The sequence below is a fragment of the Rhinopithecus bieti genome, unplaced genomic scaffold, assembly GCF_001698545.2.
Source record: "Rhinopithecus bieti isolate Rb0 unplaced genomic scaffold, ASM169854v2 scaffold_5477, whole genome shotgun sequence".
NCBI classification, from domain to species: domain Eukaryota; kingdom Metazoa; phylum Chordata; class Mammalia; order Primates; family Cercopithecidae; genus Rhinopithecus; species Rhinopithecus bieti.
Genome location: NW_016804788.1, coordinates 577,342 through 600,421, shown reverse-complemented (window position 1 = coordinate 600,421; position 23,080 = coordinate 577,342). Strand labels below are relative to the sequence as shown.

The following is a 23,080-nucleotide window of genomic DNA, read 5'->3' as shown; positions in this document are numbered from 1 at the left end:
ATTAGACCGGGCAGTCCCCAACCCTAGCCAAATAGAGGAATTGATACAGCAGTAGGGGCCACCTGTAATCAGGAGATAAGAACTCCCTTCCCCCTCCCCTGTCCAGGTGTCTCCTCACCGTTACTCCATTTGTGAGTTGCACCCTTCTTAGATAGATAAAAAATTGCGCTGCTGAGAAAATTAAATTTTATGTTTGAGGGCTATTTTCTTTGTGACACTGAGGACAAGCATTCTAACAGTTATGTGGCCGCAATGGACCCATTCTCTCGCCCTGGGGTGGTCTCCAATATCCTCCCTCATGAGGAGGCACAACCCCGCACTGCCTGCATTGTATGGCCTCAGGGGTGAGGAACTAAGACCCACCCTGATGTGATGAATTAAACCGCAGAGCTCAGCAAAGTGGAAAGAAACCGGCCCTGGTGACGGATGGGGAAAAGGATCCTCACATACTGCATTTGATCCAGGTGAACTCTGTGCAAGCAGACGCAAAGGAAGGAAAACCAGCAGGAGCTGGCAAAGTACTTCTTTGGTGTTGGGCCCAAGGTAAGAAAAACCATGGCAGTATGGGGTCAGTGAAGGCATTTCCCTTGGTTAGGATACTGGAGGTTGAAAGTGTCAGGGAAATTGAGCCTCAACGCCCCAAAAGTGAGACTTTTCTGGTAAGGCAAATTGAGCCTCACCCCAAAAGGTGAGACATTTCCAGTAAGGGAAATTGAGCTTCACCCCAAAGATGGGAAATACCCCAAGCAAGACAGGGAGCAAGAAGGATAAAGATGGTAACAAAGATATTCCCCTTGATAGTCCCCGAGGTCTCATGTTAAGATACTGGAAGGATAATGAAAGGACTAATCATAAAGAGCAACAAATGACAAAATATTGCTGTTTTATTTGGAACCCATCCCTCAAACCCTCAATCTTCTGGCCAAAGTTTGGGTCGAATGAGGATGCAATGTGTCAGCTTCTAATTCAACATATTAATGATAAAAGTCCAGTTTCTCAAGAAGAACTGGACTATGCTCTTTGTTGGAGAGAGGTAGGGACTTGTCCTCCTCTTTCCCTTAAAAACAACTAGGGAAGAACCCAATCTGGCACCTCCAAATGAAAAGTCAGGTGAGCCAGTTCCCATGCCTAAAGACTCCAAGGCATGGGATCCCCTATGTCATCTCCCCCTGCTCAGTGTCCCCAGTCTTTCCCCTCAGGCAGCCACTGTCACCTCAGATCCCATTCCAAATCCTTCCTCTGCTCACATTATCCATCCTTCTTATAGCCCTAACTCTTGGAAATTGCCATCCCATGAGCCTGCTCCCTCCCAGCCTAAATACCCCTTTCTAAAATAACGCTCTCCGGCGTGAGGTAGAATAATGTAAAAAAGATATTCAGAATTTCCCATTTCCCACTGCACCTAAAGAGCCAGCTCTGACCCTCTTCCCCTTAAGAGGTGCCTCAAGGCAGGGAGCCACTGGCTTGTAAATGCTCCCTTAACCAATTCAGGAGTTCAGAATTTTAAAAAGGAGCCTAAGTCACTATCAGATGACCCTTACAGAGTGACAGATCAAATTGCACAATTTTTAGGACCTCAGTTATACATTTGGGTGGAGTTAATGTCCATCTTGGGCATCCTCTTTTCAGAGGAGGAAAGGAGTATGATTCACGGGGCTGTGATGGTAGCTTGGGAACACGAGCATCCTCCCGGTCCAAACTTTCCTAGCGCAGACCAAAAATTTCCTGCCCAAGATCCCCTGTGGGACAACCTGACTCACTGGGAAAACCTGCAGGACTGGAGAGAATGATAGTAAAATGAATTCAGAAGTCAGCATCCCAAACCCAAAATCTCTCTAAGGCATTTTATATACAACAGGAAAAACATGAAGGATCCACGAGATTCCTAGACAGGCTGAAGGAGCAAATTAGGCAATATGCAGGCCGCAATTTAGAAGACCCTCTTGGGCAAGGGATGTTAAAACACCAATTTGTCACTGAAAGTTGGCCAGAAGGAAACTACAAAAAAATAGAGAATTGGGAAGACCATCCCCTAAGTGAACTTCTCAAAGAAGTTCAGAAGGTATATGTAAGGAGGGATGAAGAAAAACAGAAACAAAAGACAGAACTTATGTTAACCACCTTCCAGCAGAAGGCTCCACACTCATGTACTCCTAAGCAGAGTTTCCAGGGGGCCAGAGACCATAAAGGCTCCAAACCCTCCTTTAGAGGACCTAAATCTCCATCTAGAGGACCAAGGCCCTTGTTTACCAGGCCCTCCAAAGGGTATGGGGGAGCAAATTTAAATAATCCCAGAACTAAGAGGTAGGAAGGGCAGGATACATGCTACAAGTGTGGAAGAACAGGTCACTTCAAGAGACAATGTCCCAAATTTAAAAAGGAGAGAGAAACCCTTCCACTCATGACTTTTAAAGAAGAATAGGGGGGTCAAGGGCTCTGTCTCTTTTATCTTGAGTTCCACCAGGAGCCCTTGATAAATTTAGAAGTGGGACCTAGACATGAGCCTGTCACCTTTTTAATGGACCCCAGGGTGGTCTGTTCCTCTGTTTGCTTCACTCCTTCTAATATTGCCTGTTCTTCAGAAGAACTATTAGTCTCTGGGGTAAAAGGAGAAGGGTTTAAAGCAAGAATTTTAGAGAATACAGAAGTTAGATACCAGGATCAATGAGCTCATATTCAGTTTTTGTTAATCCCTGAAGCAGGAACTAACTTATTGGGGAGACATCTCATGTTAAAATTAGGCATAGGCCTACAGGTCAGCCCAAGAGGATTCCTCACCTCATTAAACCAACTCACCACTGCAGACGAAAGATATATTAATCCTAACATCTGGTTCGAAGAAGGGAACCGAGGGAAACTCTGAGTCCCTCCAATCCACATCAAGCTAAAAACCCCTGGAGAAGTAGTAAGAAGCAAGCAATACCCCATTCTCCTAGAGGGTAGGATAGGGTTGAAACCTATAATTGAGGGTCTTATTAAAAATGGGCTTCTCGAGTCCTGTATGTCCCCTTATAACACCCCAATACTGCCAGTCAGGAAATCAGACAGGTCAACCGGCTGGTACAGGACCTTAGAGCTCTCAACCGAGAGACTACCCACCACATCATCCCCAATTCTTACTCTATTCTCAGTAAGATTCCTTATGATCATCAATGGTTTACTGCAATAGATTTAAAGGATGCTTTTTGGACATGTACCCTGGCTGAAGATAGCCCAGATATATTCGCTTTTGCATGGGAGGATCCCCATTCAGGGCAGAAACAACAATATCGATGGACAGTCTTGCCCCAAGGGTTCACAGACTCCCCTAATCTTTTTGGCCAAATTTTAGAACAAGTATTAGAAAAAGTTGTCATCCCAAAACAAATATGCTTGCTCCAGTATGGGATGATCTTCTTGTATCTGGTGAAGATATAAAGAAGGTAACTGACTTCTCTACACATATTCTTAACCATCTGCAATCTGAAGGGCTACAAGTCTCAAAAGGAAAGCTTCAGTACATAGAGCCCAAACTTAGATATTTAGGCCACTTAATAAGTACAGGCAAGCATAGAACAGGGCTGGAACGAGTTGAGGGAATTCTGTCCCCACCCTTGCCTCAAACAAGAACTCAGGAAATATTTAGGGTTAGTTGGATATTGCCACTTACGGATTGACTCATATGCACTACACAGTAAACTGTTATATCAAAAACTTGCCCAGGAGAAGCCTGACCACCTCCTGTGGACTTCTGAGGAAGGTGATCAGGTTGAAGAGCTGAAAGACTCGTAACTGCCCGTTTTAGCCTTATCTTCCCTTGGGAAGCCTTTCCACCTTTTTGTGAATGTGAACAATGGAGTAACTTTGGGAGTGCTTACTTAAGAATATGGGGGTCATCAACAGGAGGTGGCCTTCCTTTCAAAAGTCTTAGACCCAGTTACTTGTGGATGGCCTCAATATTGCAGTTACAACAGTATTGGTCAAAGAAAATAGAAAGTTAACCTTTGGAGGAAAATTGACAATAAGCACGCTTCACCAAGTTAGAACTATCTTAAACCAGAAAGGAGGGAGGTGGCTCATGGACTCAATCTTAAAATATGAGGCTATTTTGTTAGAAAAAGATGATTTAACATTAACCACTGATAATGAGCTTAATCAAGCAGGTTTCCTAAGGGGGGATCCCAATCTAAAGAGGGAACACACATGTGTAGACTTAATTGATTGTCATACAAATGCCCAACCAGATGTAGGAGGAACTCCTTTTAGGATGGGATGACACTTGTGTATAGATGGTTCTTCCTGGGTGGTTGAGGGGAAAAGACACAATGGGAATTCAGTAATTGATGGAGAAACTCTACAGAAAGGGTCAAGAAAATTGCCTAATAATCGGTCTGCCCAAACTTTTGAGCTGTTTGCACTCAGCCAAGCCTTAAAGCACTTGTAGAACCAGGATGGAAACATCTATACCAATTTTAAGTACACCTTTGGAGTGGCTCATACATTTGGAAAAATTTGGACTGAACAAGGTCTCATTAATAGTAAAGGTCAAGACCTTGTTCACAAGGAGCTAATCACCCAAGTATTGAATAATCTTCAGTTGCCAGAAGAAATAGCTATTGTCCATGTTCCTGGACACCAGAAAAGCCTTTTTTTGAAAGTCCAAGAAATTACCTAGCAGATCAGATAGTCAAACAGGCTGCTGCATCCTAGAAAATGCCTATTTTCCACTTAACTTACTACCTTCCTCCTCTTACCATAATCCTCATTTTCTCTTCCATTGAAAAATAAAAACTAATAAAAATATGTGCTAATGAGAATTCAGAAGGAAAATGGATATTGCCAGACCAGAGAGAAATGTTGTCTAAACCCCTTATGAGGGAAATCTTATTCCAGCTATGTCAAGGGACCCATTGGGGGCCCCAGGCCATGTGTGATGCAGTTCTCAGAGTTTATGGGTACATAGGAATTTGTACCCTGGCCAAACAAGTTACAGATAGTTGCTTAGTATGTAAGAAAACTAACAAACTATGAAAAGATTACCCCCGGGGGAAGGAATCCAGGCTTAAGGCCATTCCAAAGTATCCAAGTTGACATCACAGAAATGCTTCCAATAGGTCAGCTAAAATACTTACTAGTGATAATAGATAACCTCACTCACTGGGTTGAAGCTAACCCTTTTCAAATGCAACAGCCAATCATGTAGTCAAGGCCCTAATTGAAAATAGAGTACCCAGGTTTGGACTAATAGAAAATACTGACTCTGATAATGGAACTCATTTCACTGCACACATCATTCCAAAGCTATCCCAAACATTAGACATTAGATGGGAATACCATACTCCCTGGCACCCACCTTAATCAGGGAGAGTAGAAAGAATGAATCAGACTGTTAAGAACCACTTAACCAAATTAGTTCTAGAGACTCGGTTACCATGGACCAAATGCCTTCCTATTGCCCTGTTGAGAATCCGATCTGCCCCACGGAAAGACATTGGTCTTTCCCCTTATGAGATGCTCTATGGGTTGTTTTACTTACACTCTACTGCTGACATTCCTGCCTTCGAAACAAAAGATCAGTTTCTTAAAAATTATATACTTGGTCTATCTTCTACTTGCTCTTAAAACTAGAGGCCTCTTAGCACAGGAGTTGCCAGTGCATCACCATCAACCTGCGGATCATGTCCTCATCAAAAGCTGGAAAAAGGAAAAGCTCGAACCAGCCTGGGAAGGACCTTACTTAGTGCTCCTAACTACTGAAACTGCAGTCTGGACAACAGAGAGAGGATGGACCCATCACACTCAAGTCAAGAATGCGCTGGCCCCTCCAGAGTCATGGGCCATAGTCTCAGGGGAAAACCCTATCAAACTAAAGCTTAGAAAAGTTTAACCCTCCTTCATTTATTTTATTACTCTTTCTTCTTTCCTTGCTCTACTGCTGACCATCTCATTCTTCATGTAACCAGGTCACCTTTTCCTCAATCACATTTGATGCCTGTCTCGCCATACCTTGCAGGGATCTCCAAAACCAAAGGCAACTGGCCTCCTTAGAAAAATATCTCCGTCCTTCCAAAGTCATTTCTGATATCTGTAACCCTTGCTTAATGGAAACTGAGTCCCCCATGTTTCTCACATTTTGGAAACTAAACAAGGACAAGTTTCCAGGACGGCACTGTCCCTCCTGGGACAATGTCCTTTGGATAACTGAGGAACAAGGGCAGACTTCCTCATAGGGCTGCACCTCTCTGAAACCATACCTCTGTTTCACCAAAGAAAGTGTTCCCTCTAATTATCAACAGTACCAATGCAATCCAGTGCGGCTCTCTATTCTTACCTCTACCTCTACCGATCCTGACTCCACGTTAGGTTGCTTCTGTTGCAGAGGAGCTAACTTTGCTGGCACATACCTCATAGGGTCTTTCAAAATGTGTTTTATTAATCCCTCACCCTCTTCATCCCCTTCCCCCTCTTGTCTGTTTGGACCTTCTTCTGATCAAACTGTCATCCCTCCCATACCCAATGATAGGACCAAAGTAGACATTGTAGAAGTAAATGATTTAAAACAAAGTTTAGCAATAGAAACAGGATATCAAGATGCAAATGCCTGATTGGCACGGATTAAATATTCCATCTGCACATTAAAAAAAAAAAAAAGCAATTGTTATGCTTGTGTGCATGGCAGGCCAGAGGCCCAGATTGTCCCCTTTCCACTAGGATGGTCCTCCAGTTGACCATGCAAGGGCTGTATGGTAACTCTTTTCCAGGATTCCACAGCCTGGGGTAGCAAGTCATGCCAAGCTCTCTGTCTGCTCTATCCCAAAATTCAACACCCTGCAGGTCAGGCCCTGAGGGCCGTCCAGTCTCTGTCTCCTGACACTAAGTTCACTTCATATCTCTCATGACAAGGAGTTTGTAGCATTCCTTGGAGATCTGAAGGGATGCAGTGAACTTAAGGCTTTTCAAGAGCTTACCAGTCAGCCCTTGTTCATCCTGAGCAGATGTGTGGTGGTATTGTGGTGGACCTTTACTGGACACTCTGCCAAGTAACTGGAGTGGCTTTTGTGCTCTAGTCTCATTGGCTATCCCTTCCACTCTTGCATTTCATCAACAAGAGGAAGGAAAAATACAACGTCATAAAGCAAGAGAAGCCCCTTATGGGTCTTTCGATGCACACGTCTATTTAGATACAATTGTAGTCCCATGAAGAGTACCAGATAAATTGAAATCTGAAGATCAAAAAGCTGCAGGATATGGGTAGATATTTTGGTGAGTGACAGTTAATAAAAATATAAATTGGAAAAATTACAAGTATTACAACCAACAGCAGTTTATTAACTACACTAGAGATGCTGTTAAAGGAATAGCTGAGCAATTAGGGGCTACTAGCCAGATGGCTTGGAATAAGAATAGCCTTAGATATGATATTAGTAGAAAGAGGAAGAGTTTGGGTCATGATTAAAACTCAATGTTGTACCTTCATCTCAAACAGTACCGCCCCAATAGAAGTAAAAACAAAGGCATTGCAAGGTCTAACTGCTCTGTCCAATGAGGTAGCCAAAAACTCAGGGGTAAATGATCCCTTTACAAGGTGGCTAGAAAAATGGTTCAGTAAATGGAAAGGAATCATAGCCTCAAATCTTCATTCTTTTGCAGTTGTAGTAGGTATACTTATTCTTGTCGGGTGTTGTGTCATACCACGCATCCGAGGGCTGGTATACAGACTCATAGAGGCAGCACTTATGAAAACCTACCTTCATTCTCCTCCACCTTATTCAGAGAAGCTTTATTCTTTTAGGGAATCAAGCAGAACAACTAAGCCAAGACATGGTAAGGAAGTTTGAAGAGAAAGAACTACAAAAATTCAAGTTGGAGGATTGTTAAATACAATGAACCCCAAGTTTCTCTTCAAAGAATCAGTACGTCAGCATGTTCCACTCTCTTATTCTTTGATTCTCCATTTTAAACTTTAACTTCCTGGTTCTCTTCACACCCCTTGCTTCTAGTTTCACTAAACAACTTTTCCACCAGTCCTAATCAGTAGTTCACATCTGTTCCCTGGTCATCTGCTCCATCCTGACTCATCCCTGTCACCTGCTTTGACCTGAGTCACCCCTGGTCACCTGCTCTGACCTAAGTCACCTTCGGTTCCCTGTCCCTAACCTACCTTCCTGCCAAACTACTCACCCCGCCACTCTGGCTCATACCCTTGCTCTCTTTAAAATAGCCAGTCAGAATTAGCTTAGACTGTGCAGTCCAACCCTCGCCAACAGGGGAATGACACAGCAGTAGGGGCTACCTGTGTCAGGAATAAGAGCTCCTTCCCCTCCCCCATCCAGGTGTGCTCTCGCCATTACTCCACTCATGACTCACACCCTTCTATAGAAGTAAAAATTGCCTTGCTGAGAAAATTAAATTTATGTTCAAGTGCTATTTCTTTGCGGCACTGAGGAACAAGCATTTCTAACAATGGGCAGTCAGAAGGTAAAAATAGCTCTACAGATAGTCACATCATAGAAAGACTATAGTAAACTGTTACTGGTAGAATCTAGGTCACAGGTGAATTCTCCCATGCACATAAGAAAAATAACACAAAGTTCATGATTTTGCTTCCAAATATCATAAAAGAGGACTTATTATCAAGGACAGCATAATCTTGATATCAGAAATTCATAAGGATGAAAAAAAAACCTGAAGTCCAAACTGTCCTAGAACATAGGTGCAAATTCTTCATATAAAATATTAACAAATCAAAATCATTAATATAGAGAATATTGTATCACAAGTACAAATATCCCAATCCAAAAAAAAAAAAACCAACGAGTTAAACAGTAAAAAATATATAAATAACAATTATATATTTTTAAAATCTAATCATGTAGGCTTTGGTTTGGTGAAATTTTAGGAAAATGGAAACTCATAAATAAGTATCAAGCTTGTAATTGGTGTAAATATTTGGAGAGTAATGGGGAAATATTTACCAATAAAGGTCTTAAAATGTGCATGTAATTTATCTTACATATCTAGTGCTTTTAATTTTTCATGAGGAAAATTATGTCACTTTTACACATAAAATAGATCTTCTTAAGCTCCAATCTCTTCAATCTCTTCATTAATTAAGGGACTATCAAACACCATGAAACCATTTTATGGCTTTCAGTTTTAAACTCACAATAAAAGGAATGATTATATACTGCCTCCCAGTGATTTTTAGGATTAAGTTGATTTTCTTGCATTAATAAACTAGAAAAATGTGAAATTGAAGAATTGACTTTTGGATTAAAAAAAACCCCACAAAATTTTAAATGTAATAGTAATGGTAAAATCCTAATGAGGAAAAAGAGAGACACTCTCATATTGTTTTATATTGTTTTTATACTCAGTACCTGTTTTAAGAAAAAAACAAGTAAGTAAAACCAAAGACAGGAAGCATGGTGTCAGGCCCAAAACCAGGCCTGGGCCTGCCTGGCCTAAACCCAGTAGTTAGAAATCAACTCATAACTTAGAAACCGATGTTATTCATAGATTCCAGACATTGTACAGAAGAACACTGTGAAACTCCCAGCCCTGTTCTGTTTCTCTCTGACCACTGGTGCATGCAGCCCCTGTCACGTATCCCCTGCTTGCTCAAATCAATCACGACGCTTTCATGTGAAATCTTTAGCGTTGTGAGCCCTTAAAAGGGACAGAAATTGCGTACTCGGGGAGCTCAGATTTTAAGGCAGTAGCTTGCCGATGCTTCCAGCCGAATAAAGCCCTTCCTTCTACAACTCGGGGTCTGAGAGGTTTTGTCTGCCACTCGTCCTGCTACATTTCTATTAATCCTTAATACTTCTAATTACTAAAATAGGAAGGAATATAATTAAAACAAAATCTTCCACCCCAAAATACTGCAAAAGAAAAAAAATTGTCTTATTAAATAAATATTAAACCAGAATTTGATTTGCATCATACGTAGTTCAAAAAGAGAGTGTAAAGACAGGAAGAATATCAACCTTTTATACAGCTAAACAAAACTCATTATATTACATACATATTCTCATGATAAATGCTGGATTTAACAGCACATTTTGTCACACAAAGTTCATCCTAGATTCCCCAGGTAACTGGAGTAGTCACCTTTCTGTGGAAGCTAAAATTGGCTTTATCAAAAGAAAAAATAAACTTCATGTATTTTTAAAACAGAAGGTAGCTTTGTAACTTGGATTCAGGTGCCCATAGAAGTTAGTCTCCTGCAGAAACGGGGAAACAGGGCTGTGTCTTTCTTGATAATTATTCTTAAAGAAAACGCATTCAGGTTCTTGACAAAGGCATTCCTGGGGTGTCAAACAGGAAAGAGGCTCTTCTGCAAATCTACAATTCAAATGGGCAGAGAAAGAACTTGCAATTACAGCTTTCTGAAGAAAATATTCTAAGAGGCAGTGGAGGAGTATTTCACTGTAGTGGGGAATTTAATTTTTTTAATTTGTATTTATTCTTACACTAGCTGGTTATTAGCACTAAGGAAGGTCTGAAAATATTGGTTTGTATTAGCAATCTTTCCCAATTAATTTATCTCTTGCAAGTTATCTCTTGATGTGAATACTAACTTTACACCATCTTAACTCAAATTGAAAATAAAACAGAAGTTTAATACGTCATTTAATAGCTATGATCTCATGTAGATGATTACCAACTTCTCTAAGGTATTTCTAATTTTAAAAGCTCCAATTGCTATTTCCTATCTAGCTATCTTCATTTCCAGAAGTGCAAAGACTAACTGTAGAAATACTGATTTCCAAAATATTGAGAATCATAGGTGCAGTAGGGAAATCTTTAATTGACTCAAAAACAGGAAAAAAAAAAAAAAGTCAGGAATCAAGTTCACTTGGAAGTTAATGATGCCATATAAGCAAAATGAAAGTGAGCTTTCCTGGACACAAGATCACACCTTAAACATCCCATGGATAAAGTTTCCTTTCTGCAGGGCAGTGCTCAGCAGCACAGGAGTCCAGAGCAGACTCAAGTTCTTAAAAATCTCAACTTCTGCTTTAATTATTCTCATAAAGACTTAGGTATGTTCTGATGTCAGGAAATAAAAATAAATTTGTCAAAATATTCTCCATAGTATATAACGGGTACTTTTATTATTTCATAACCGTAAACTTCCTAGACATTTTATGTTTTAGGTTCACAAAAAATTTGCAAAGTGGGTATTAATACACTCATTTTATAGATGACAGTGTGAAAGTGTCCAATTAGGCAACAATCATTGAAAACGTGTGGAGAAAACACATGGGTGCATGGTTATTTTTTTTGCAGCATTATTTCCAAAAGCAGAAGATTGAAAATCAAGATCTGCATACACAGAGGACACCCATCCAAGGAGGTATTATGCTCCTCTAGAGAAGCATCAGGAAGGTTTCCACACTTCAATGAAACCATCTCCAAAATTACTCAGTGAAAAAAGAATCCAGATGAGTGTCATAATTTTTGTAAACAAGGGAAAATTACATATATATTAAGTATATGTGTAATTATATACCATATAATATGAATTATATATGTAAACTTGTTACTGCATGCATAAGACATCTCTCTGATTGTTAGTAGCCTTCAGGAAAGGAATTTTGTGGATGGGAACTAATACTGGTAGGAAGACTTTTAGTCTTAGAAGTCTTGAACCATGTGAAAGTATTAATTCAAAAAAGTAAATAAAATTTAAAACAAAATCTAATTTACATGTTTTCACACATAAGCGTTTGTTCTTTACATGTCATCTAGTACCTTAAACATTTCAGAAATAAACGCAAAAGGGATTATTGTGGACGATCAGTCAGAGTGGCAGAAGAAATTATAGGAATAGAAAGGAGCAAACCTTCTTGGAAGGCCAGGGGTGGGGGTTTGCATAGCGTCAGATAGTTTGGCTGAAGGCAACCAGAGTCTCTTTTCAGAAGCCAAAGAGCTTAGGGTGCTGATATAAAGGAATGTAGAGTAGTTTATCTAAATAGCTTGTTTAACTTATGTGGTCCTAAAATCAACCTTTGATCATCTGTGGGCAGGATGGCTCTATCTGGGGCAGGGCGACCAGGTTAATTACCCACAGGTGTGTTGACTCAAAGCCTTTGTTAATTAAATCTGTACTAAATAAATGTGAGCATTGCCAGCTTGGAGGGACAGCAAACTCTCTTTGGCCCCTAATGCCAGCAGCCCCCTGGCCCACTCTTTCACTCAGTATCGGTGTCTGAGTACGTGTGTCATCCGTCGTGCAACTGGGGTCTGCGGGACAGACCCCCGCACATTATAAATAATAACGTATCTAAATGAATACATTCTTTCAAGTTTCCAACCATCCCCATCAGTCTAAAGCAGTGCATACAAAACATTATCATGGAGCCGGGCATGGTGGCTCACACCTTTAATCCCAGCATTTTGGGAGGCCGAGGCGGGTGGATCAACTGAGGTCAGGAGTTTGAAACCAGCCTGGCCAACATGACGAAACCCTATCTCTACTAAAAATACAAAATTAGCTGGGTGTGGTGGTACATGCATGTAATCCTAGCTACTTGGGAGGCCGAGGCAAGAGAATCACTTGTACTTGGGAAGTGGAGGTTGAAGTGAGCTGAGAACATGCCATTGCACTCTAGCCTAGGCAACAAGAGTGAAACTGTGTCTGAAAAAAGAACAAAAAAAAAAAAAGATCATGGATTTCATTCTAGGAATACCAAAAATGTGTGTTACTTTTCAGGCATGTTATTGAAGTGACCAACACAAGCAGTCAGTCTTTCACTAGCAAATGCATAATTAACTTTAATCCATCAGGGAAAGGTGCTATCTCCTAAATAGCACAATTCCTTCCTCAAAAAGAAACCGTGCATTTTTCTCTCTGTGTTCAATCTATTAGCCTTGATGTTATCTAATGGCAATTATATATATATATATATAACATGTTAGGAAGATGCTATTATTTAAACTCATCCTTCCCAAAAGGTATATATTTTTTGTTTTTATTCATACATAAAAAAAAAAAAACTAAATAAATCAAAGTAAAATGTTCTTAGCAGAGCGGTTAATTGCATTTTTCTTTCCCTGGAGTCAATTTGGATGAAGGCTAAACTGGCTGCTAACAAAAATTGTATATCAGAGAAACACCTGGCATTTGAAGTTGACGTATAGGTATTCATGACATTGCATATGCAGTGGAAACAATCAGCTCATGATGCTGCAGGAGTAGCAGGTGACAGGTGAGCACCCTCATCATCCAGGGATGCTGCCAGATGGATTTTACAGTTGGAACAATTACAGACATAATTTAGGAATACTTTAAAACACATTATAAGAAACAAGAGTTTTTATCTACATCAGATTCACCTAACCTAGACATAAATTGTGTAATGATCACAATTTATGTCTAGCTTTTTACCGTTAAAGAAGAAAATAAAAGGAAATTTTCTTTTTTTTTTAGTTTATGTAAAATTTATTTGACCAAAATGTAGAAAAGTGATACTATTACATATGATACAGTTGCAAGAATCTAAAGAAAAGTGTGGATTTGATTCCATTGCACAATTTGCTAGTGTATTTCCTGGGTAGTGTGGTGCTGAATAAATAGGAGTGGGGTGGTGGGGTGGGTAAGGGATTCAGATAAGCCAGACGCAGGGTGATTTTAGTCAGAACTGTAAACTTTAGTCGGCCCCCACACGCTGCTGGGGAATGTGGAATGTTCCAGCTCTGAGATGTTAACTGAGAAAAGAGAAGTCAAACAAAACTGATACGTGCAGCCCCCTCTACAGAATCCTTCATTATCCAGTTTAATCAGGAGTTTCTTGGTGTTTTATTAACTTGGTCCCAAAGAAGGAATTCAAGTCCTAGATAAGTAAATCTTCAATGTGCTATTCCCTGAAGTATGGAAATGAAGTTGGGCCAATTTTTAATCTCTGCTGCCAGAGAGGCCCTTTCCACTAATAGATAGAAACTCTTTTGCTCAACTTATTAATGACTTGTAGTCGTTCGGATATGGTTGACCTGAATTGACAGAACTCCACCATATTCCAGACTGAGTGGGTCATTACTGGAATGAGACCATTTGCTCTTCAGAGATCTTATATTTTATTTTTTTTCTGAGATGAGTCTCCTCTGTTAACCAGGACTGGAGTGCAGTGAGTGCGATCGCGTTCACTACAACTCCACCTCCTGGGTTCAAGGGATCCTACCTGCTCAGCCTCCCGAGTAGATGAGACTACAGCAGGCATTACCATAATTTTTGTATTTTTAGTAGAGACAGGGGTTCGTCATGTTGGACGGTGGGCTGGTCTCAAACTCCTGGACCTTCAAGTGATCTGGCTCCCAAAGTGTTGGATTCAGCGAAAAAGCCACTGCACCGGCCCAGAGGAAGCAAACTTTATTGTTGTTGTTTTTTTTTTTTTTTTTGTTTTTTTTTTTTGAATGAAGGAAATATGCAAAAGACACTCACATCAAGGATCTATTAACTTACAGTCTATTAATTACTATATGTGGGTAATATGACTATTACCAAGGCATTCTATGTTGGACTGCTTGAGGAGGATGTAGTTGTTCTGCATGGGTGGAGTGTGGGAAGGCCAGGATTCTTAGTTTAATCTATCTGTGGCGTTATGACTTCCACAATAGGCACCCCTCCCCCCCCCCCCGCCCCCAACAGCCCTTTTTATTGGCTTTGGATGGAAAAATCCTACCTATGTGATGTCCCTATAATTTGACCAACAGTTGACCCAAAAGGTTATGGTACTGAAACCATTTTAATTATATCCACGATAGATAATGGGGGGTTCGTGTTCTTCAAGGAGAGTGTGGCTGCCTATTCTCCCAGGAACCAAATGCCTCTGTCTTAAGAAAGATACGCTTACTAGGAAATATTTACCCTGCCTACCTTAGGAATAAATGCAACTCAAGGAAGAAATAAGAGAGCTGAAAAGCTGGTGCCTTTTGAAAAAAAAAAAAAGGGGGGAAGGAATGAGATTTAACTGGTGCTCAAAGCTTCTCCATACAAAATATTTGGTGATGTATTCATAATTTGCTCGACATTTCCAGCAAACCGAAGATGGCAATAACAAAAGGAACTTCATACAAGAGAAAAGAAAGACCCACGGAGCTCCGGAGTTTCTGTTGGAACAAGACTCTTCTGTTTTGCTTATATACAGTTAAGTTCGTTTAGTGTCTGACCCAGTGTCTGATGGAAAGCCACGTTCTTTTCTTTGGCCTGGGCAAGTTTCTCTTCCAGGTCATCAACTGTCTTTTCCAGTTTTGCAACCGTTCTCTTTGCAAATTCAGCACGGATCTCAGCCTCTTTCAGTCTGTCAGACAGAAGTTTATTTTCTTCTTTATATTTGTCCTCCTTTTCAGAATACTCTTCAGACGCAGCCTCCAGAGATTTCAGATTGTTAATCACATTCTTGAGTTCTTCTTCCAGTTCGCCACATTTTAGTTCAGACACCTCCGCAGGCTCCTCTGCCCTCCCAGCTCACCCCCTAGGAGGACCAGCTTAGGAGCTACCTCCTCGTGTTTGCGGTCAGCCTCATCCGCAGTGTGCTTGGCCTCTTTGAGCTGCGTCTCCTGAATTTCCATCTTCTCCTCATCCTTCATGGCCCGGTTTTCTATCACCTTCATTCCTCTCTCACTCTCATCTGCGGCCTTTCCCGCCTCCTCCAGCTTCTGCAGGGCGGTGGCCAGACGTTCCTGAGCGCCGTCCAACTGCTCCTCAAGGAGCTGGATGCGTCCGCTGCGGGCCGCCACATCGCCTTCCGCTTTCTCGCGCTGCTCGCGCTCGCCGTCCAGCTTCCGCTGCAGGCCCCCCGCGCGGTCTCCCGCCTCTTCCGCCGGCTGCTGCGGGGCCTGGATCTTGCGTTTCACCGCCTCCAGGCAGCTGAGGCCGGCCAGGCGCCGAGGCGCAGAGACGCACGGGCAGCGGGCGGGCGCTCGGCTGGACTCCGCTCCAGCCATAAAGGGAAATTCCTTATTCTTCTGAGTGGTATGCTTTCAACACCCCTTTTCCATGTGTGTGTACGTGGTTTAGAAATGATTTGTGATGGTCTGTGATGCTTTTCATACACTGATGTAATATATAAAAGGAAACAAAATGTGTGATATAAGGGAAAATGTCAGAAGTTTTAGATGCAGGGTAGAGATATTTAAGGTTTTTGCCATTTGCTAGTTAATGATCTTTTGAAAAAGTAGAATGCTATGATATTTTAAAGGTTTTACAACTAAATCTTTAAAATTTTCACGTTAAATCAGAAGCCAACATGGGTTCCCACCAAAGGATCCATGGTGTGCTTTGACTCAGACATGTATACTACCAAAAAATTTAAAAAAAAATAAAAATTCCTAAACTCAGCTGCCAGTCTCTCTAAGGAGAAATCTAAAGCCCGAGTTGGTTGACCTCAAATGACTTTCTGGATCCTAAATGGTCTTCTTTACATATCATGTCAAAATATCAAAGATTGAAGAGTAGTTTTCAAATAATACCCCAGAAACGATAAAGGGAAGTGATGGGTCCCTGAGCAAAGATGGAGCACGGACGCCCTTCTGGCCCTGGCAAGGAGAGGAGCAGAAGGGAGGGAGCCTGAAGACACCAAGAGAAACTGCAGGTACCGTTAAGTGTGACTCGAGAAGGTACAGATAAATTAAATTGTTTCAGGATGCCCAATATGAGATGTGAGCAGACTGAGAGCCATTAGACTCAGAAACCCCCACTCACCCATCTGGGGAGTGTCCATGAGTTTACTTTTACCCTATCTCACGCCACCATCTACATTTAGACGTGAACTTGTTCAGGCAGACAATGAAAGCCAGCACATTGACAGAATGAGCATTTGTCAAAAGAAGCTGAGTTAATCTGATAAGGAACATTGTAAACACCAGCACCAACCTATATAGGGTAAGGCGAAACTAGTTTTAAATGAACAAAGCCACATTTGCACATTTGAATTGTAAATACAAACCATGACCATGCCACTCATATCACAATACTGTACTGAATCTTAGTTTCTTGTAAAAATCAAAATACTGTCCTGCTGAGAAGGTGCTTAGTATGAGGATAAAATGCTATTGTATAAATAACATACTTTGCAAATTAATGAGCGCTCTGCCAAAGTCAACACTTATATCGTGAGCATAGAGAGAATACGAATTTACATGGTGTAAATCCAAGCATACAAAAAACTTGATAAGACAAATTTTGAAATGGAATTTAGCTTCTTTCTGGCTCAGGTTTTTAAAAAATATATTTAGTAAAATTAAGCTTTAGAAAACTGTTCTCTCTTTCATTGGGAAAAGCACAATAGTAAAACATACCACCCCCTTTTATGTACTTACGTACTACCACGACTACTATAAAAAATTATAAAACAAAATCTGAATGATGCAAATGTTGCACTATCCAAAATTCATCACCAGCAAGCAATTCTATGTATTGCTGTTTTAAACTGTTATCGAACAGCTTGACTTTGTAATGTCCAATAGTTTGCAACTTGATAAAAATATTAGAATACATTGAGGAACACTTCAAAAATTGAAACCAACAGAACTCATCACAGGTTTCGATTTAATTACCTTGGTGGAGAATCCTGGCATTGATATGTTGAAATTTCTATGCAGTCAGGGTTGAAAACTTCTCCAGGGAAGAATGAAGAAAAAAAGAGGCATGATGGCAGTGTGCTTGTCTTGACCTTGAATCTGGGCACAGAGAAATAAGAATATCTTTTGAGAACCTACAAACACAACTTGATCCTTGATTGGTTTGGTGAATGTTTTGATTCTAAAGAGATGATTTAACAAGGCCAGACACACAATTTGCCCTTTTTAAGGAGTTACACCACGCACCCAGAAGAGAAGTCTTCAGAGGAAAATTATACCAGTGCAGCACTCAATCTGATAACAAGAAATAAGCAAATAAATGCATAAATAATAAACTCACAATATATGAAAAATATATAATTATATAAATATACACATTTGCTTTATATAAATATAAAAATTGAAATTATCCTATATTATTGACTTTTTTCACAAATGATATTTAAACAAAGTGGTATGGTGGTGGTAATTAGTAATAATTACTAATAGGATAATTTAATTGTGTATGAGAAAATATAGCAGTATTTTATATTTCTGTCCTCCAAAAAAGCAATGCTTTAACTTTAAACTCTTTAATATTTAAAATCTGTAAGCCATACTATTGTATATTCTTAAAATTAATAAATGCATCTTTTAAACTTTCATTTTAGGTTCAGGCATACATGTGCAGGTTTGTTAGATGGGTAAACCGGGTGTCATGGGGTTTGGTGTACAAATAATTTCCTCACCCAGGTAATAAGATTAGTACCTGATAGATATTTTTTCTTGTCCTCTCCCTCCTCCCACCCTCCACCTTCATGCAGACCCCAGTGTCTGTTGTTCTCCTCTTTGGGTTCATATGTTCTTGTTTAGCTCCCACTTATGAGTGAGATCATGAAGTATTTGGTTTTCTGTTCCTATGTTATTTTGCTTAAGATAATGGCCTCCAGCTCCAACCATGTTGTTCCAAAGGATATGATCTCATTCTTCATTATAGCTGTGTAGTATTCCATGGTATATATGTATCACATTTTCTTTATCCGGTCTACCATTGATGGGCATTTAGGTTGATTCCGTATTTCTGCTATTGTGAATAGTGCTGCAGTGAACATATGTATGCATGTGTCTCTATGGTGGTATGATTTCTGTTGCTTTCGGTATATACCCAGTAATGAGATTATTGGGTCAAATGGTAGTTCTGCTTTAATTTCTTTGAGGAATTGGCACACTGCCTTCCACAGTGGTTGAACTAATTTACACTCCCACCAGTCGTGTTTAAGGATTCCCTTTTTTATGCATCCTTACCAGTGTCTGTTATTTTTTGACTTTTTAATGGTCCTTCTGACTGGTGTAATATGGTGTCTTCCAGTGGTTTTAATTTGCATTAGAAATCACCTTAGTGATAATTAGTGGTGTTGACTTTTTTTTCATATGGTTTTTGGCTGCATATATGTCTTCTTTTCAAAAGTTTCTGTTCCACAGTGGCTCATGCCTGTAATCCCAGCACTTTGAGAGGCCGAGGTGGGGAGATCACCTGATGTCAAGGGTTCGAGACCAGCCTGGCCAACCTGGCAAAACCCTGTCTTTACTAAACGTACAAAAATTAGCTGGGCATGGTGATGGGCACCTGTAATCCCACCTACTCGAGAGGCTGAGGCAGGAGAATTGCTTGGACCCAGGAGACAGAGGTTGCAGTGAGCCGAGATTGCATTATTGAACTTCAGCCTGGGTGACAAGAGCAAGACTCCATCTCAGGAAAAAACAAAAACAAAACCCAGAACGTATCTGGTCATGTTCTTTACTCAGTTTTTAATGGGGTTGTTTTGTGTTTGTACATTTAAGTTCCTTATATACTCTAGATATTAGACTTTTGTTAGATGTATAGTTTGCCAAAATATTCTCCCATTCTGTAGACCGTCTGTTTACTCTATTGAGAGTTTCTTTTGCTGTGCAAACTCTTTAGTTCAATTAGATAACAGTTGTCAATTTCTGCTTTTGCTGCAATTGCTTTTGGCATCTTCATCCTGAAATATTTCTATGTCCAGAATAATATTTTACCTGAATTGTCTCCCAGGGTTTGTATAGTTTGGGGTTTTACATTTAAGTCTTTAAATCCATCTTGCATTGATTTTTCTATGTGGTGAAAGGAAGGGGTCCAGTTTCAATCTTCTGCATATGGCTAGCGCATTTATCCCAGCACCATTTATTGAATAGAGGGTTCTTTCCCCATTAATGTTTTTGTCAGCTTTGTCAAAGATCAGATAGTTGTAAGTGTTTGGCCTTATTTATGAGCTCTCTATTCTGTTCCATTGATCTGTGTGTTTTTGTACTAGAAGCCCTGTAGTGTAGTTTGGAATCTGGTCATGTGATGCCTCCAGCTTTGTTCTTTTTGCTTAGGATTGCTTTGACTCTGGGCTCATTTTTGGTTCAAAGTGAATTTCAAATAGTTTTTTTCTATTTCTGTGAAAAATGCCATTGGCAGTTTGATAGGAATAACATTCAATCTGTAAATTGCTTTGGGCAGTATGGTCATTTTAACAATACTGACTCTTCCTATCCATGAGCATCGAATGCTTTTCCTTTTGTTTGTGTCATCTCTGATTTCCTTGAGCTGTGTTTTCTAGTTCTCATTGCAGAGATCCTTCACCTCCCTGGTTTGCTGTATTCCTGGTATTTGATTGTTTTTGTGCCAATTTGAATGAGATTGTGACCCTTATTCGGCACTTGTCTTGGATGTTGTTGGTTTATAGGAATGCTACTGATTTTTTATACATTGATTTTTCATTTGGAAACTTTCCTGAAGTTGTTTATCAGCTGAAGGAGTTTTTGGGCCAAGACTATGAGGTTTTCTAGATATAGAACTATGTCGTCTGCAAAAAGGGCTAGTTTGATTTTCTCTCTTCCTGTTTGGACGCTTGTTATTTATCTTGTCTAATTGCATTGGCCAGGACTTCCAATACTGTGTTGAATAAGAATGGTAAGAGAGGGCATCTTTGTCTTGTGCCAGTTTTCAAGGGGAAATGTTCCAGCTTTTGCCCATTCAGTATGATGTTGGCTGTGGGTTTGTCATAGATGGCTTTTATTCTGAAGTATGTTCCTTCAATGCCTAGTTTATTGAAGGTTTTTAACATGAAACGATTTTGAATTTTATTGAAAGCCTTTTCTGCATCTATTGAGAAAATTATGTGTTTGTTTTAGTTCTGTTTATGTGATGAATCACATCATAAATGTATGTATTTTAAGTAGAAAGTATAAATAGAATTGAATAAATATTTATACAATTAATAACAAAGTAACAATGACATTGATTTCTGTTCCATAATGTGGTAGAAAGTTTACTGTTTTGGTTTCCTTTTGCCATAACTTAGGGTATCCTCCTTTTCCTTTATGTAAAAGTCAAATTAAATACAGACAAAGCTAAATGAAAGCTTGACTTGCAGCTTTTCTCTTACCAAAAATTCACATATAACTGATTCTCTTGTGTTGGTCAATACAGAAAAATAAAGCTAAATATCTTCGCCAGCAAAACCATTTTAACTTACTGAAACATGTAGGAATTTATTTGTAGAACAGCAGATTTTTTGACTTGGGAGGAAGTATTATATCCACCTCTACAAAAATTTCATTCACTTTGTATCTACAGGCTTGTTTTGTGCGAACAGCTGTTGTCATTCAAAATCTGCATCTATAAATCCATTCATAAAGACTATCCAAATTTATAAAGATCCATTGTTTGTAACACTTCAAAACATATTGGTGTCATCAAAATAAACCCTCTTTCTCTGGGAAATGGTTTTAAAGCAAGATTTTATCTGTATTGAATGAAATTGATAGTTGGTTCCCAAATATTTTAGTTTAAAAAACTAGAATTTCCTGTTTAATTTGGCTGCCCTTTACGTGTATTTTGAGTTCTGACGCAGCCTTATTTCTGCCAAAATAAATCACTTTTTCATTGGATGAGTTTTTGTTGCAACCTACAGATGGCATTGAACAACCCGGGGGGAATGAGTTCATCCTTTCCTAGACAACTTATGGTATTTTCCAAGATCATTAAACAGTTTTGGAAAAACAGCATATACATTTCTGATTTTCTTTCTTTTTCCATCATCATCTTCAATGTATTATTAAATCAGAGAAAAATATTCTTTTTTCCCTGCATTTTGAATATATGATTTTATGGCAGGTATCTTTACATCTTTTCTATGGCCAGCAACATTGATAACAAGCTTCTAGGCACATGTATAGGAGATTTATCTTCTTTCATTTCTTTAAGCTAAAAAAATGTTAAGTCCTACTACGTATTTTGGGCAAACTGAAATGTGACCAAAATTTTTCCTTATAAACCACCACCACAGATGCATGCAGGCTATGGAGCAGGTAGCACTGTTTTATTTTGATGGGTAAGAAGTTTATAGACTAAATGGAATTAGCCAAATTTTACCCTTGCATTGTCTGCTGAAGATGCACATAGATAAGCCAAATTTAGTTTCTAGGTGAACAAGATACCAACTATATACAGGTTCACCGTCTTCATGGATACCAAGAAGATCATTTGAAACTATATAATTTTTTCCTTTTGAGTTGATACATGGTAAGTGTACAAATTTCTGGGATACAGAGTGATATTTTGATTCATGTATACAGTGTAGAATGATCAAATAAGGGTAACTGGCATATCTTTCACATTGAATACTTATCATTTGTGTTGTAAACATTCAAAATCTGTTTTTCTTTTTGAAAATACATATTTATGATTAACCATATTTATCATACAGTGCTACAGAAGACTGGAGCTTATTTATCCTATCTAGCTGTCACTTTGTATCTGTTCACCAACATCTCCCTTTTCTCCCCGGCCCCCTACCCTTCCCAACTTCTAAAGACCATAGTTCTATTGTCTACTCCTATGACCTCAGTACCTCATTTTTCTTTAGTTCCCACATATAAAATGAGAATGTGTAATATTTATCTTTATCCCAGGGAATAGTTTCCCAGAACTTTTTTTTTCTTTTTTTTTTTTTGTGTGTGCTAAAACCAGGACAGTACTGGAAAAAGCAGGTATGGCAGTCACCCTACATTCAGAGTAAAATACTAGTCAAAAGTGTAGAGCACGCTTTCAATATATTTCCTATAATGTGGGGCCCAGAGCCAATATCCAAGAAAAAAGGAATATGGGTGTGTTATTGGCAATAGCTTATAGTGTCTTGCAAAAAATACCTCCAAAAAAGTTCCTTAAATCGTACAAGTATCTTGAACATGCCCTCCTTTCTTTTGTTCTTCCTCGATAAAGGCATATTGGTGTCACCTTTATCGATGTGCAGTTGCAAACCAGGAGGCGGCTGCTGCCTGAACAGAGGCTGTGCTCTGTTTCAATCGGCAGTGACTGACCCATGAGTTCCGATGCAGGGCCCTTGGCTCTTCTGAGTAGCTACATCCTTCATGCCAGGGTGTGCCTGATGTGTTTCCTTCCTTGTAACATGGTCAAATCAGAAGATGCTCTTCTTTCTTTCCACTGGAAGGATAAGAGATCACTTGT

General features: G+C 39.6%; 1 pseudogene; it reads right to left on the bottom strand.

Annotated features, from left to right (window-relative positions):
* Positions 1-14,968: 14,968 nt before the first annotated feature.
* Positions 14,969-15,930, bottom strand: LOC108528537 (tropomyosin alpha-4 chain pseudogene; annotated as a pseudogene).
* Between the last annotated feature and the right edge of the window lie 7,150 nt (positions 15,931-23,080).